Raw genomic sequence first — 14,591 nt, 5'->3', positions numbered from 1 at the left:
GTTTTCTAAAAATAAAGACAGAATGCTATTTAGGATACCACATACAATCCAAATTTTCCTTTGAAGGAAAGAGTCTAGTGAAATCTTCTCTTTTTGACATCAGTGGGCATTCCAGGCAGTTCTGGGAGTCTAAAAGCATCTCTGCTGACTGGAAAGAAAAACCTCAACAAAAGGGACTGCTCAGTCCTATCCCTCACATGTGTTGGCCACTGAGTCTCCGTACCGGTCTTTCCAAGCAGAGGAAGTGAATTGGTGATTTCCTCCCCACACCAGTCTCTCTGAACAGAGCGAGGGCAATCCCCTGGGGACCCCACTCGGGCCTCTGACTCCCGTTCTGGGCTTCATTCACAAGAGCATTTGGATGGGTAAGGCCTCAAGGGACCAAGAAAACAGAAAATAGAAAGCAAAAGCTCCGAAAGGCACAAGAGCACCAGGAGCCTTTAGGCCAACTCATCCCCCGTTTCTTGCTGGAACACACACCTCGGAATTCCTCCCTGCCATGGTCACTCCCTGTTCCCATGGGGTCCCGGCAGCTGGAGGCAGCCCTCAGCAAGGCAATATCTCTATGGAGATGGAGAAGGTTCTGGGATCCGAGAGATGTAAAAGAGTTCCACTACTTTTGAAGGCAGTTTAGCTGGAACAGGGGAGCCAGCATCTACTTAGCGAACACTGAGCATTTGTCAGACGCGATGACCGGCACGTTGGACAGGCAGCGAACTCAACACCTGGCTCTGCCTTCAAGAAGGCCCAGTCGGTCCAGGAGCTTCCTAGGACATTTGGTTGCTAGGGAGATGGGATATTCTGTGTGTCTTTGTGAGATAAGACACAGGAAATCCTGAGAGGGGCTTCTGGGGCTTTCACTGGTTTCCATGCAATAGGAATGAAAAACAGAGAGAACCACCACTCACGTTCCCCCCTCAGAGCTCCGGAGAACAACAGCCTCCCGGGCCTTCCTCTCCGGGAGGCCCCCGCGGGGCAGCAAACCCAGACCTCCACATCCAAGGGAGCCGGTCACCTAGGAAACAACATGAAAGAAACAAGAAAAACTGGGTCTTTGATAACACGCGGGCATTTCCACCTCACAAAGTGGCGTTCAAAGTCAGGCGAGCAGAGAACGTGGTATCTCACATTTGCTTAGCACTGTGTTCTTTCCCGAAAGTCTCCACATCCAACTGAAGAAATATTTATGACACCCCTAACAGAAGTCAAGCATTTTGGAACCACTGCCTTATCATAATCTGGTACCTACTCTATGCACTAGTTACTCCTGTCAGGAAGTAAATCTGAGAGATCATGAGTTTGGTCCAAATCCAAACATCGAAAGAGGATGAGCAGAATTAAGTTCTCGGGTTCTATTAAATCTCCGATATTTACTATGTTGCCTCCAAGCCATTCGCCCACAGGCAACCTCAGAGGAGAACATCTCTTTTACGTAGATGTCATGAACAGTGTGAGTCTCATACTGCACCTGGAGAAATGGGGAGGGACGGACATCAGTGGAATACCTGTGTGCTGTGCCCTTTCAGACACACTCCCTGCAAACAGCTGCGAAGGTCCCTCAGGTTCATATGTCGAAGGTCCAACTCCCAGTACCTCAGAATGTGGCCATGTGGGCAGACAGGGCCTTTAAAGAGGTTGTTAGGGTAAAATGAGGTCATGTGGGTAGACTCTTCACACGACACAACTGATGTCCTCACGAGACGATCACCGGGAATTCAAGGAGAAAGGCCCTCAGGAGAAACCCACTCGGCGGGCGCCCTGGTCTCAGACTACAAGTCTCCAGAACGGGGAGGAAAACAGATTTCTGTTGTATAAGCCACCCAGTCCGTGGTATTTTGCTACAGCAGCCCTAGAAAACTCATAATACACTACCTCACTTTATTTTTATAATCTCTGTGAAAGTAGGTGTAATATCTATTTTTTTTTTTTGGAGGTGATGAATCAGAGGCCCAGAAAGGTAAAGTCACTTAAAGGAGGTCCCACAGCCAGCAAGGGGCAGAGCCCAAAACCGACTGATCGTAAATCCTCTTCTCTTTTGACGCCCCACCTGGCCTCTTAGGCACACTCGGTTCTGACTCTGAACCCCTCTGTGCCCTGTTCCAAAGTATCAGGCTTAGAAATTCCCAAGAGGATGAAAACACCTACAGAGAACGCCACACAGGAACCTGCGCCGGGAATTTCAGAGACACAAGACCGAGTAGAGCTGCTGGAGCCAGAACAACTGTGAATAATAACTACGGTATTTGCAGAAAGTAAGGACACCAGTTTCCCTCTGTGAACCACAAGACTTTTAAGCTGAAGGAAATTCTCACACTTCTTTTTTCAGCAGAGGAAGAATGACCACATTTTTTGGATTCAGAAGACCAAAGGCTGATCATGGATTTTTAGCTGGAAAACCTCCCAGAGAACCCTCTGCATACCTGTTTGCTACTTCATCATTAGCAGAGTGGGTAAAAAGGCTTAGTTTGCAAACTGCGCTCTTCAAATGTGCAAAGAAATGCAACTTCTGCACCTCGGCTTCTATTTCATGCATTAGTCCACCTGTTGACAGAAAATTTGACCTAGTCCCTTGAGGTGAAAAGGGTTGTCACCTCAAGTCTAAAGCTGGTCATTTCTGTATGCCCCTCCCCCCACCTTCCACACCCAGGTGGCAGCTGTCATTCCATATACCTTCATTCCATTATGAGTACTTGCTAGAAGTCTCAGACCCCATCGGGTTTCCAGCTGGGGTCTTCGTGTTTCCCTTCGTCCTCTCCAGGTCCACAGGCATCACTCAGTTCGTTCTGAGCCCTTCCTCCTGTCGAATCCTCCAGGCTGTGCCACATTGGGCCTGTCTACGGTAACCTGCAATGGCCCTATCTCCCTTCCCTGGGACACAGCAGCCCCTCTGATAGCAAAATGTGGCCTAATTCCCACTCTGGGCTGAGATGGCAACACCCATCTCAGCCCAGAGTGGGAAGGCCAGCTTGAGCCCTTTTCCAGGATCACTGACCTTGCCTCAAGGTCCCTGCTCCCGCCTATTCTCCCCTGGCCTTAACTGGTCCCCGGGGCCAGGACCCTTGGGGCACAGCTCTGTTCTTAACGATCCCTCGTTTTTGAGCAGATGATGAAAAGTGACTCAACTCTTACAGGTCAAAACTTTGGCTCCTTTAAAACCATGGTCTCTGTTTTCAGGTTTAAGAATTTCTAAGACCCTGATTTCTCACCTCAAAAATGCACCAGATAGGGCGCCTGGGTGGCTCAGTGGGTTAAGTCTCCGCCTTGGGCTCAGGTCATGATCTCAGGGTCCTGGGATCGAGTCCCACATCGGGCTCTCTGCTCGGCAGAGAGCCTGCTTCCTCCACTCTCTCTCTCTGCCTGCCTCTCTGCCTACTTGTGATCTCTCTCTGTCAAATAAATACATAGATTCTTTAAAAAAAAAATGCACCAGATTATGCCTCCCCTTTACAGGGAAATTATACGGATGACGTGAGCGTGGGACAGAAAAGCCAGGAATTGGATTCTTTGCTATATTTTGTGAAATCCCTGCCCAATAGGATCATGCTACTGAATGAGAGAGGGTAAGTACAGGGGCAGTATGGGATTGCAAAGGGAGAAAAATGCCCAATGATGGTCAAAATCTAATCACCACAGTGTCATACGTATGTTACCTTATTGTGTATTCTATGTTAAAATAACATAATTGATATAGCTTAAATAATATGCGGTAATCATTATATGTCATCTCACTGTGTATTATATATTCGACTTCTCTGTCACATACATGGGAGCTTGGTTTTGGCTCTGCTCTCCCCGCGAGACCAGACCCCTCCTTAGAAGGCAACACCCCCGTCCAGCGGAGGCACAAGTCGCCCTTCCGACAGTCTCTCTCGCTCTCTCTCTCGCTTTATTCCCGTTTCAGTTGGATTTTCCCCTCTCCAGGGAGGCGGGCTCTGCCCCTCCCTTGCAGGCACACACCCCACACTCTTCACCTTCTCCCTTGTCACTCCCGGACACTGTGTCTGCCTGTTTCTTCCGCACTGTCAAGCCCCACACGCGCTGCCGGGCAAGCTCGGCGGGGGCGGGGGGCGCCGGCCTCGCAGGCTCTGTTCCCTGCCGCACCGATGTGCGCACGCCGGGACGGTCCAGTCTTAGTGGAAGGGGGACGGGGGCGAATGGGCTGGCACCACGCCCCTTGCCTCGCAGAGACCCCCGAAGGCTGTACCTCAGGGACCCAGAACCTTGAAGGGAAGCGCTGCGGACCTTGGCATCTGCGTGTGTCCATCTGCGTCTGCATTTCTGCCGCGGGGGCTGCTGGCTCGGCGGGGGGTCTCAGACACGGCCGTGGCCCCGCGGTGAGGGGCTTCCCGGGGGAGGCGCCCTGTCCCGAGGCCCTCTGCTGCCCGCTGGCCCCCGCGGCCGCCTCTGTCCACTCTGCTCCGGAGAGGCGGGGCAGCACTGGGGAGGAACAGGGACCACCAGGGCCAGCTGCACTTCGCCGTCTTCGGGGGGGGGGGGGGGCGCAGCACCTTGAAGTCTGGGCAGGGACGGCCGGCGACCCGCGGGGACAGCCCTTCCCGGGCACTCGGGGCTCCCTGCACGCTCCCCGCATCTCCGCTTCCCCCGCCCCGCTTTGGTCATGGGCGTCCCGGGAAGGTCCTTCCCAACTTTGAGGCTGCGACCATTCACGGGCTCTCGGGACTCCGCGCAAGAGTCGAGTCCAGCCTGGCGAGCCGGCCGCCCTCCCAAGAGACCCCGAGTTCGGTCCCGGCACCGCGCCGGCGCCTGCCCACCGGCCAGCCCACGCGAAACAAAAGCTCGGGTGTCCTCCGGCGCCCGCGGCCCCCCCGCCAGAGCGGACACGCACCCGCGGAGAAAGCGCAGGTGCCCGCGCGTCCGCCCGTCGGGTCAGTGCCCGAGCACCGCGCAAAGACGCAAGACGAGCCCTGTGCGCTCTGGGGTTCGTGCCCTGATGCGGGAGACCCGCAGCAAACACGCGCGACTGCATGAGTGTCCGGCTCGTGCAGGACACAAGCGAACGAACGAGCCAACGCCTGAGCTTGCAAACACAGCGAAGTGGAGATCCGAAAGCAGCGGTCCCTGAAGGCCCCACTACCACCTTAGTCTCTACTCCTAGAGCCCAGCCAGCAGTAGAGGCTCACGCCTGGCGCTACGGGCACGTGAGAGCGGACACTAATTCACCCACAGACCCCTTTCCAGCGGCTTATCTTGGGGCTAGCATGCAGCGTGGCATTGAGATGATGGACAACATTGTCGGAATAGGCGGCTCTCCGGGAGACCACCATCCTGAAGCCCCGAGGCTGGCCTTGGGGATACCAGTAAAAGACCCATGGAGCCACACTGTTGCCCTGGGGAGGCACAGGCGTAAACATTCAATGATGACACATGGGGAGAAGTACGGCGACAGGGGCGTGTGCACAGGGAAGTGGAGGCAGGAGGGACCGGTTACCTCTGCAGGGCTGTGGAGGGTGAGCAGCAGAGGAGGGAGGAAATATTCCCAAGACGTCCTTTGAGTGGAACCTTGATTGAAGGTTAACAAGAGGTTGGAAACAGCAGGAATGTTCCCAGCAGAGGAGGCAAGAACAAAGGCAGAGCAGAGTGCAGGGGTGGCGAGCGGTGCAGGGTGCTGCGGGAGGAGGGCAGGCCAGCCAAAGGATGCTAAGGCCAAAGTGGACCCTGTGGGGCTCATCCATGAGTTTAGGAGGCCGTTGGCAAAGGATCCAGAAACTTGCATTTAAATTCAGATGCAGCTTCTGAAAGACATGCCCAGCAAAACTGCCCTGCAAGGTGAGACAGGGATGGCCGTGCGGCCTGGACCACCAGGGCTGGGCTAGCCGTTAGGAATGCAGCCGTCGGAGAGGGCTACCTGGTGGGAAGCCAAGAAAGGAAGTACAGGAGTGGAATCGGTTTCCGGCTCATGCAGACCAACAAGAGAGGAGGGACCCGAGTTCCAGTCTCAGGTGCTGCTGACCAACGTAGACAGCACTGCTGCGGGAGCTACGTTCTGGAAAGGTGGGATCCTGGGTGAGGACCCTTCTGCTTCTCTTTCGGAGGTACTGTCCTTTCCCCTTAGAGTCTACAACCCGTACCCTACCCTCCAGCAACAGGTGCAGGGCACAGCCAAACAGGGCCCTTTTGTCTGCAGTGGGAGTTGCTGGGCCTCTGGAGAATGCGGTCCACACCTAATGGGGAAAGCATCTGTGTCCCCACATAGGACTCGGAGTGAGAATCCCACCTTCTGTGCCTCTGAGCAGGAGGGATGTCTCAGCTGAGCCTCCATTCCTGTGTGCTCCAGAATCTTCAGCTGCGAGGGGTATTCCCTGATTCCTTACGAAGTCCCAGGTCTGGCGGATGAGCCACAGACCCCTCGCGGCAGGTGAACACCTGGGACCGTGTCCATTCACAAGGGCGCTGAGTCTCAGTTGCTCTTAGCTCGCCCACACACAGGCCTCCAGGAAGACAGGACAGGTGTGCACAGGGCTCTCCACCCTGGCCTGCCGCACCCTGTCTTGGGCTTCCCGATTTACTTCCTCGTGGAATTTCCTGTGTCATACATCTGCACACTTGCCCCCTCCCTCACCCATGCCTGGCAGACACACCTGTCATCCCAGCTCCCCAGGTGCAGCGTGACCAGAACCTGCTGTCTGGGACGTGGGCCTTCACTCCCTTGCCATCCTGCCTCTGGCCCCGGCCCGTGCTCCAGCCCCACCTTGGCAGGGGCTGGGCCAGGCAGGGAGGAGAGTGGGTCAGAAGCAGGGGAGAGAGGAAACAGCACGTGGGAAGAAAGAGGCAGAAGGAAGAAACCAGAAGAGCAGCAGGGAAAGGGAGGGAAGAGGAGAAGTGCTTCGGCCACAGAAAGATGAAGGGGAGACGGGGTATAAAGACGGCTGAGTGGGGAGAGGGGAGACGGGGTATAAGGACGGCTGAGTGGGGAGAGGGGAGACGGGGTATAAAGACGGCTGAGTGGGGAGACCTGGTACAGCAGCAGGAGGAAGAGGATGGGGCTGGGGACCAAGAGGAAAGGCGACTGCCAATAAGAGCGACAGCAGAAACCTTACTTGGTCCTGGCCTAGTGCTTCTCAAATTTTAGTGTGAATAAGAATCACTTGGGGGGGTGGCATCTGGGGGGCTCAGTCGGTAAAGCGTCTGACTCCTGATTTTGACTCGGGTCATGATCTCAGGGTTCTGAGATCAAGCCGTCAGGCTCCTTGCTGGGAGTGAGCCTGCTTACGATGCTCTCTCTCTCTCCCTCTGCCCCTCCCCCCACCTGTTGCATGTTCTCACTCGCTCTCTAAGAGCAAGCAAGCAAGCAAGAAAGAAATCACTGGGCATGCTTGTTGAAATACAGATTCCTGGCCCCTAATGCAGACTTCTGATGCCTTAGGTCTGAGCGGGCCCTGGAAATTTGTTGTTTTTTTTAGTAAGCAGCCCTGGAGCTTCAGATGAAGGCATTAAGAAACGCTGCCCTGAGAACCCTTATGGCACATCAAGCACCAAGGCAGTCACCCTCAGGATGTGATCTTTTAAATGCTCAACTTTGGAGCTCAGCTGCTATACGACCGATGCAAATCGGGACTCCAGTGTCGGGCTGGTTCTGCTCTCCAGCCACCTGCAGAAATCGGGAAGGCTGGCAGATGCTTCCCAACTACGGGAGTCTCATCTGTGGTGTGGAAGGTTAAGCTAGACCATCTCTCAAGATCCTATTTTAATAGGATCCTAGAAGGATCCTACTTTCCTGAAAGGGGATGGCCCTTCAGATCTAGCTAGCTGGATTCTGTATTTGGAGACCAAAAAACTTGCCCCAAATTCCTCCTTCTTCTAGCCATAGGTGTGAGACATGAGTTGCCTGTTTAAAGATAGATTTTAGGAACCAATTCTGTGCTCTACAACCTGCTTTAAAGTTGATGCCACTATGTTAAATTATGTGTGTAATTTTTTAATTCACATCTTTCCTTTGAGTATCTCCAGTTCTTTGCAAGGGAGATTACTTGTAAATCGGTAAAGCGCAGGAGTCAAGATCAAGGTGTCAGCAGGCTTGGTTTCTCATAAGGACTCTTAGCTTGCAGTGGCCTCCTGCTTGCTGTGTCCTCACATGACCTGTGCTCTGTGCCGCATCCCTGGCATCCCTCTGTCTGTGCAGATTTCCCCTTACGAGGACTCGGGTCATACTGGAGGAGGGCCCACCCCAACCGCCTCAATTCCGTTTACTCCCTCCTTAAAGGCCCCACCTCCAAATAAAATCACGTTCTGAGCTACTGGGGGCTGGGGCATCAGTGTATGCCTCTGGGGTGGGTCACAATTCAGTCCAAAGCCGTTCCAGCCACCTGTACCACAGACCTTTAGAGTGGGGCAGACCCCTGACCCAAAAGACAGACAACAGCTAGGATCACCAGGGGCCAGCGGGTGGCTTTATATGAAAATGACCCAGCAAGGGATAATGATAATCACCCAGAGGGGAACAAAAAAGCTTATTCCTTCTTGAGAACTTGAAGTGGAGCGTAGAAAGAAAAGCAGGGGGTCGGACACGGGGAGAAATGCTGAACTGTTGTCTGTCCGCAGCCTCTTCCGTCCCACGTACACCTCTCCCTGATGCTTCCCGCAGCGTTCGATGTCAGCTCACTGGGTGTGGTCTAGAATAAGAATGAGTCTCTCAGCAGAGCTAAATTCCCAAGCACTTTTCTCTTCAGGCAGTGCCCTGATTCATCATCTCTTGAACACCTACTTCCTTGTTTCTGGTTTACTAAAAAGGAAAGACCTCCCACATCGACCTTCGAAAATGGCTTCTATTTGGAAGCCTGGAAACACCAAGAGTAGGAAACAACGTTGCCATGTTCTGGGATGAGTTGGTGCAAACTCTATTCTGTGTTCCATTCCGGTTCCTCTTCCTGTGGTACAAACCACCCCAAACTTAAGACAAAGCAAAACAAAAACACTGTATTCTGTGGGTGAGGAGTTCAAAATGGGACAGCTTGTCTCTGCCACAGTGTCTGGGCTCTGCTGGGAAGACGTGAAGCATTAGGGTTACTCGACCTTAGGAGATGGGAGTCCTCCCGAGGCTCCCTATTTGCATGCCTGCAGGTCAGTGCCGGCCGTTGGCTGGAGACCCACACGGGGCCCTGCTATGTGGCTGCTCGGGCTTCAGAGCAGGGTGCCTGGCCTTGAGAGAGAGCACCCAAAGGAACCAGACAAGATGCTGTATCAGCATTCACGATCTAGCCTCGTTTCTGCCGTGGATCATGCACCAGCCCGACCTCAAGGAAAGGGAGCAGAGACTCTGCCCCTCCCTGCAGAGGTGTTCAAAATCGTGTTGTAGGGAAGCAGGAGATACTGTGGTGACCATCTTTGGAAAATACAGTCACCGAAGTTCACCCTCAGGCCACAGTACTTCACAGCCTTCCCACTGGCAAAATACCCGCCTCCCCTGCTCCGAGACCACTGAGCCCTGTCCCATCATCACCCCAGTTCAAGGCAGTCAAGGCAGGTCCAGGCGTGTGGAGCTATTCAGGGGCACAGCCAAGTCCCCCTCCTCCTGTCTCCATGGCGGTAACCTGTGACCAGCCCCCATCCCATATGCAGTGGCTGTGGACACATGGGGGGGAACAAGAGACACGCCATGCCACGGGTCCCTAAATGATTCTGAACTCAAGCAGGGCACAGACGACCAGCTCCTAATTAGGGCTCAACCCTGCCCCTCCGTTCTCTGGCTTTGTTCTCTTCTGGGTCCTCATTCCTTTGCCTGAGTTTGACCTTGACTTTGCAGCTGAGTAGTTGTCTCAACCACCTCCCTGCCTGTACCAGCTGAGGGGTTCAAAGGTCTCTTTTCCTTTTGCGCTGTTTCTTTGCTTTTAGTGCCAGCTGGTACAATTCTTTAAAAACTTTGAGCACTTCTTGGGTGTTGATTTATAACAGACTCCATTAGACAAAAAGCCGTGGCCACAAATCTCTCAAAGACAGGCCTTTCTTGACCTCTGGCTCAACACGCTGCTGTGGAACCCCACCTTAAGACTTTTGGAAACCCCAACAGTGAACAGTGAGAGAGGAACTTTCTGGAGGAGAGCTTTGTCAAGTTAGGGCACAGGACTCTGACATCATTAAGCCCAGGTAACAAACTAATGGAGGTGACCCAGCCCACAGGAAGTCACACCACTGGCGAGGGTGGATTTATACACCTGAGAATCTTGACTACTAGAATTGTCCCATGAAGAAAACAAACTCATTATGAAAGAGACATTTCACGATGTATGGCTGCAATAACAAAGATGAGCATACAAGAAACCACCGGCAGTGAATGCTTTTAAAATAACACTCCACAAATGGCTTTTTACTAAACATGGGGCGGGGGAGTACTTCTAAATGGAAAAACTTGGGGGACGTCAACTTAACAAATCAAAATGGCCGGCATCCACAAGACTCTGCCATCTTGTGCCTCCTGGATGTGACCGATGCACCAGGAAGGGTACAACATCACGTGTGCAGAATTCCCATTAGCAAGGAGTGGAATCTGAACCCAAGCATGAGGAAACAATTAGATCACTCCAAATTGAGCGACATCTTACAAAAGGGCTGCTTGAACTCCTCAAAAGTGTCAGAATGATATGAGAATTTTTTTTAAAGGCTCAGGAACTGTTCTAGATATAAAAAAAAATAGGACAGCTAATGAAATGAATAATTCTTGGTTCTATTCTGGATTGGAAAAAATGATTAAAACATTTAAAAGTATAACTGGGACATTTGAGTTTGGTCTAGATGTTAGATAATATTACATTTCAATGTTAGATTTCCTGAATGTGATATTTATATTGTTATCTAGGACAATGTCCTTGTGCTTAGAAGACATGCATGAAAACATTAAGGATAATAATAATTGAATTCTCTATGAAAAAGACTCTCAAATGGCTCGCCAAAAAAAATATTTGTGTGACCATGCACATGTGTGGACAGAAAGACATAAATCAACTGGCAAATGGCGACAATTGACCGATCTAGATAAAGAGTAAATGGTGCTTATTGTGCTATTCTTGCAACTCTTCTGTAGGTTTCAATTTTTTTAAAAAGTTAAAGGAAAATGTTACCAACTGTAAAGAGTAAGTAGCACATACCGTGTTAATTATTCGTATGAACTCGCACAGTTGAGTTGGGCCTTCCTCTCTGCAGGCTTCTTCCTACCCACTTCAGGCCAGGCACAGTGAGATGAGGAAAGTCTCCCAAGGTCACAAAGAAAAGTGTTCAAGTGTCCGACAAGCAGAAACCAGAAAGCCAGAGTCCTTCTGCTTACATCCACGTGTCTCTTTCACCTGGACTTAATAGAAAAATTCAAATGAAGAGTTCTGCTCCTTTTTGTATCCACGCGTAATCTGCTACATAGATGAAAAGGTGTATTCTCTCAGGAAGAGAATATACAAAAAATAAAAAACCTAAAAAATGAGCTTAGGTATGCTGGGGGTCGGAGTCACATTGACATTGATATTCGTTGGTTTTTGCCTTTCATTCCTTTGATGTTTGGCCAGGAAGAGGGCGAGAAAAGAGATTCATGCCACGACGAGTAACTACCCTCAACCAACAATTTAGGGAGTCCCAGAGCAGAACGCTGCTTGGACTTTGGTATCTCTCAGCTACACATTCTCCTTCCCTTCGTTTATCACCCGTGTGTCACCACCTCCCACAAAGGCCAGCCATCTGGCACCTCTGGGCCACTGGCCAGCCCAGGTCTTTTGGACCCAACCTCACGCCCACGTCTTTTGGACCCAACCTCACGCCCAACCTTCCGTGTGACTTACAAGCGTGAAGGAAAGGAGACCGGGGAGGTGACTCAGTCAGACCACTGTGGAGCCAGAAGAGAGCTCTGTCATTCTATAGGACCAAACACAGTCCCCATCCAGGCTTCCTAGACTCAGGGTTCAGGTGTGAGCTTTTCTCTTGCTTCCTTAAGAGGTGGCCACGTTCAAGTTCTGCTTTTGCAACTAAGAGTCTACGTGTGGATTTTATGTGTGATACATTAAATAGCAGCTTTAGAAATCTATTAAGTTTTCTGGTTGACCTAAAAAAATTGCCTTGTTATGGAAGAGATACCGACCACCCAAGGAAACAGAGTCTGGTATGTGCTGAGCTTCTGTAACTTTAAGGTATCATCAGACGCAAGACGCGGACAGCAGAGGATTGCCTGAGACAGTCACAGACTCTCCACCAAGGAAAAGCACATCACGGGGAGGACAGTGGTACAGGAAGTGCAAATAGAGACCTTAGAAAGGTCAACTGATAGAGAAGTTGCTCTCTCCAGCTGGCAAGAGGACATGGGATTTTGTACAGCCAACATAGAGACATACAACACGGAGATGGTAGTTCTCTTTCTGCTCTGCTTCAGGGAGAAAAATTAGGCACAAGAATGACAGAAGAGAATGGTCTGATCCACTCACCTCTCCTGACATCCAGTCCATCCCTATGCACATGCACCCCACCACTGCGCCACACACATGATCATTTCTCTGGTAACACAGGAGCTAAAACCAAGTTGTAACCGCCATCTTGAAGGGATTGAACACTCTGTGAACTGTGCAGCCAAGCTCTGTTTAAGGTTAGTATTTCTTCATCAAGTCACAGGAAGAAGAAAAATCAAAGGTTGTTACTTTTATCAGTACATCTTAGCTCTAAAAATAATTTTAGTGTTATCCCCTACAGTGTGCTGGGTAGACGCAGAGACACGGAAGTGAGTGACACGCAGTCCCTTCTCTTCAGTTGCTCCTGGTGGTACGGGGATAAAACTGGGGCAGCGAACCGGTAAAAGAGGAGAGACGGACAATCCAGAATAGATAGAGGACGATGCCTGAGGCAGGCGGCACCCCAGTGAGAATGGGAAGAGAGAGGATCTATACCTAGAGTCTAGAGGGGACATCTCCCCCACAGAGACAGGAGGGATGGAGGAGAGAGTAGATAATGACGCGGTGTGTACACAACCAAGTCCCCAATATTGTGACTCTCAGTTTGTGCCGGAACCACTTTGGGCCTTGCTGGATTTGTCACCAGCACAGTCTCAGAAGTTTCCAAAGTGGGTAGCTTATATTAAGGGGGGGGGGAGGACTTAGAATCATTAGATTAAGGACTTGTAGGGAATTTCCTTAATTAAAGTTAGGAGTCATTTCTTTAAAGAAGGCATCCTCTGTAGATATCTTCTTAATTGTGGTGATTAATGTCACTGAAGTTAACATTTCTAATAAAAATTCCACTGTTTTTTTAAGAATGTAACTCATTGTTTATAGAACAAGATAAGGCAATGAATTGCTGAAATTATTCCCAAAACATAAAGAGAGAAATCCTGAAAATGGACTAAAGAAATACAAGCATCTAGGTCAAATGCCTTCTGCCACTAATTTCCTAGTTTAACTACAATCCAGTAAATTGATCTTCTAAGCCTGAGTCGAGCACGGCTTCTGAATCCGGTCCTGCAGAAGTCCTGCAAACTTGATGGGACACAACAGGTAGAGGTGGCTTTGCCTTGAGTGTCACAAAGCCTCTGACTCGCTAGTGACAGATACGTTCACTCTTCAGCTGTTTTCTTTAATCAGAGTTAGGAGACTCTGGATAGACTCAGATCAAGTCCCTCATGGCTCAAGCGACAGAGGAAAAGCAAAGAACCCGGAGTCAGGCAGCTCCTGGTTGTCTCCCCAGTGAGAAAGAGATCCCTTGTGGTAACAAAGGTGCGTCCGATTCCTCACTCCCTTAACCCCCTTCCCGTCCCACACTGCCGACCAGTTCAGTCACGTTGGGTCCCTTCCAGGAAATCTTCAAGGGTCTTTGCTCTTTTCCATTTGTTAACATTTTAATTCAATTTGAACATCAGCTAGTTCTCAAAAAAAAAAAAAAAATTAAGATAGAGGGACAAAATAGATTCCCCACAGAGATCTAATTCTTCTCTTTTCAGACTCCACTCCAGGACCCCTGTCCTTAGGAATGAAGCAGAAACACAGGCCGCCGCGTCCGAGCTGCAGTGAGGGAACCACCGAGTCCTTCACAGAAGGACCGGGAGGGCGGAGCCTCTTCTTCTTTCCATTGCATTTGTTTCTTTCTGTCTTTCTGTCTTTCTCTCTTAGTTGATGGCTTTTTCATTGTCCCGATTACGAAACAAAAAGATTCTCATTAAAAAATTTCAGGCAATTCTGGAAGACCTTTCGAAAACATAAAAATTTCCCCAATCCTGCTACGTGGAGTTCACGTTATGCCACATAGCCTTCGTGTTCTTCGTGTGACTGTGTTTACTTTTTCAGTGCACAAATCAGGACCCTTCTGAAAGCCGGGGCTGGAACCCACAGACCTGATCCCGTCTGTCCTAAGAGGACAACAAAACTCACACCTGCCTTCTGACTCTCCCTGCCTCAATGTCCATTGGTAACATGGGAATGAGGTCACTACCACCTGTCACCCCACCTGATCACATTAAGTATTTTTAAAATAAGATTACCTGTACTCTTTGGGCTTTGGGGGATGTTCTCTATTTAAAATTATTTTAAAATTAAGGTACATGATTCTTACTAAAGTCCTCCCCTGTTGATGCAATGGAAAAATTATAGAAGGTGAAGCCAAACAATGACTCTACTTCT

The sequence above is a fragment of the Martes martes genome (genome assembly GCF_963455335.1).
Source record: "Martes martes genome assembly, chromosome: 15".
NCBI classification, from domain to species: Eukaryota; Metazoa; Chordata; class Mammalia; order Carnivora; family Mustelidae; genus Martes; species Martes martes.
Note: the sequence above shows the minus strand (reverse complement) of the source record.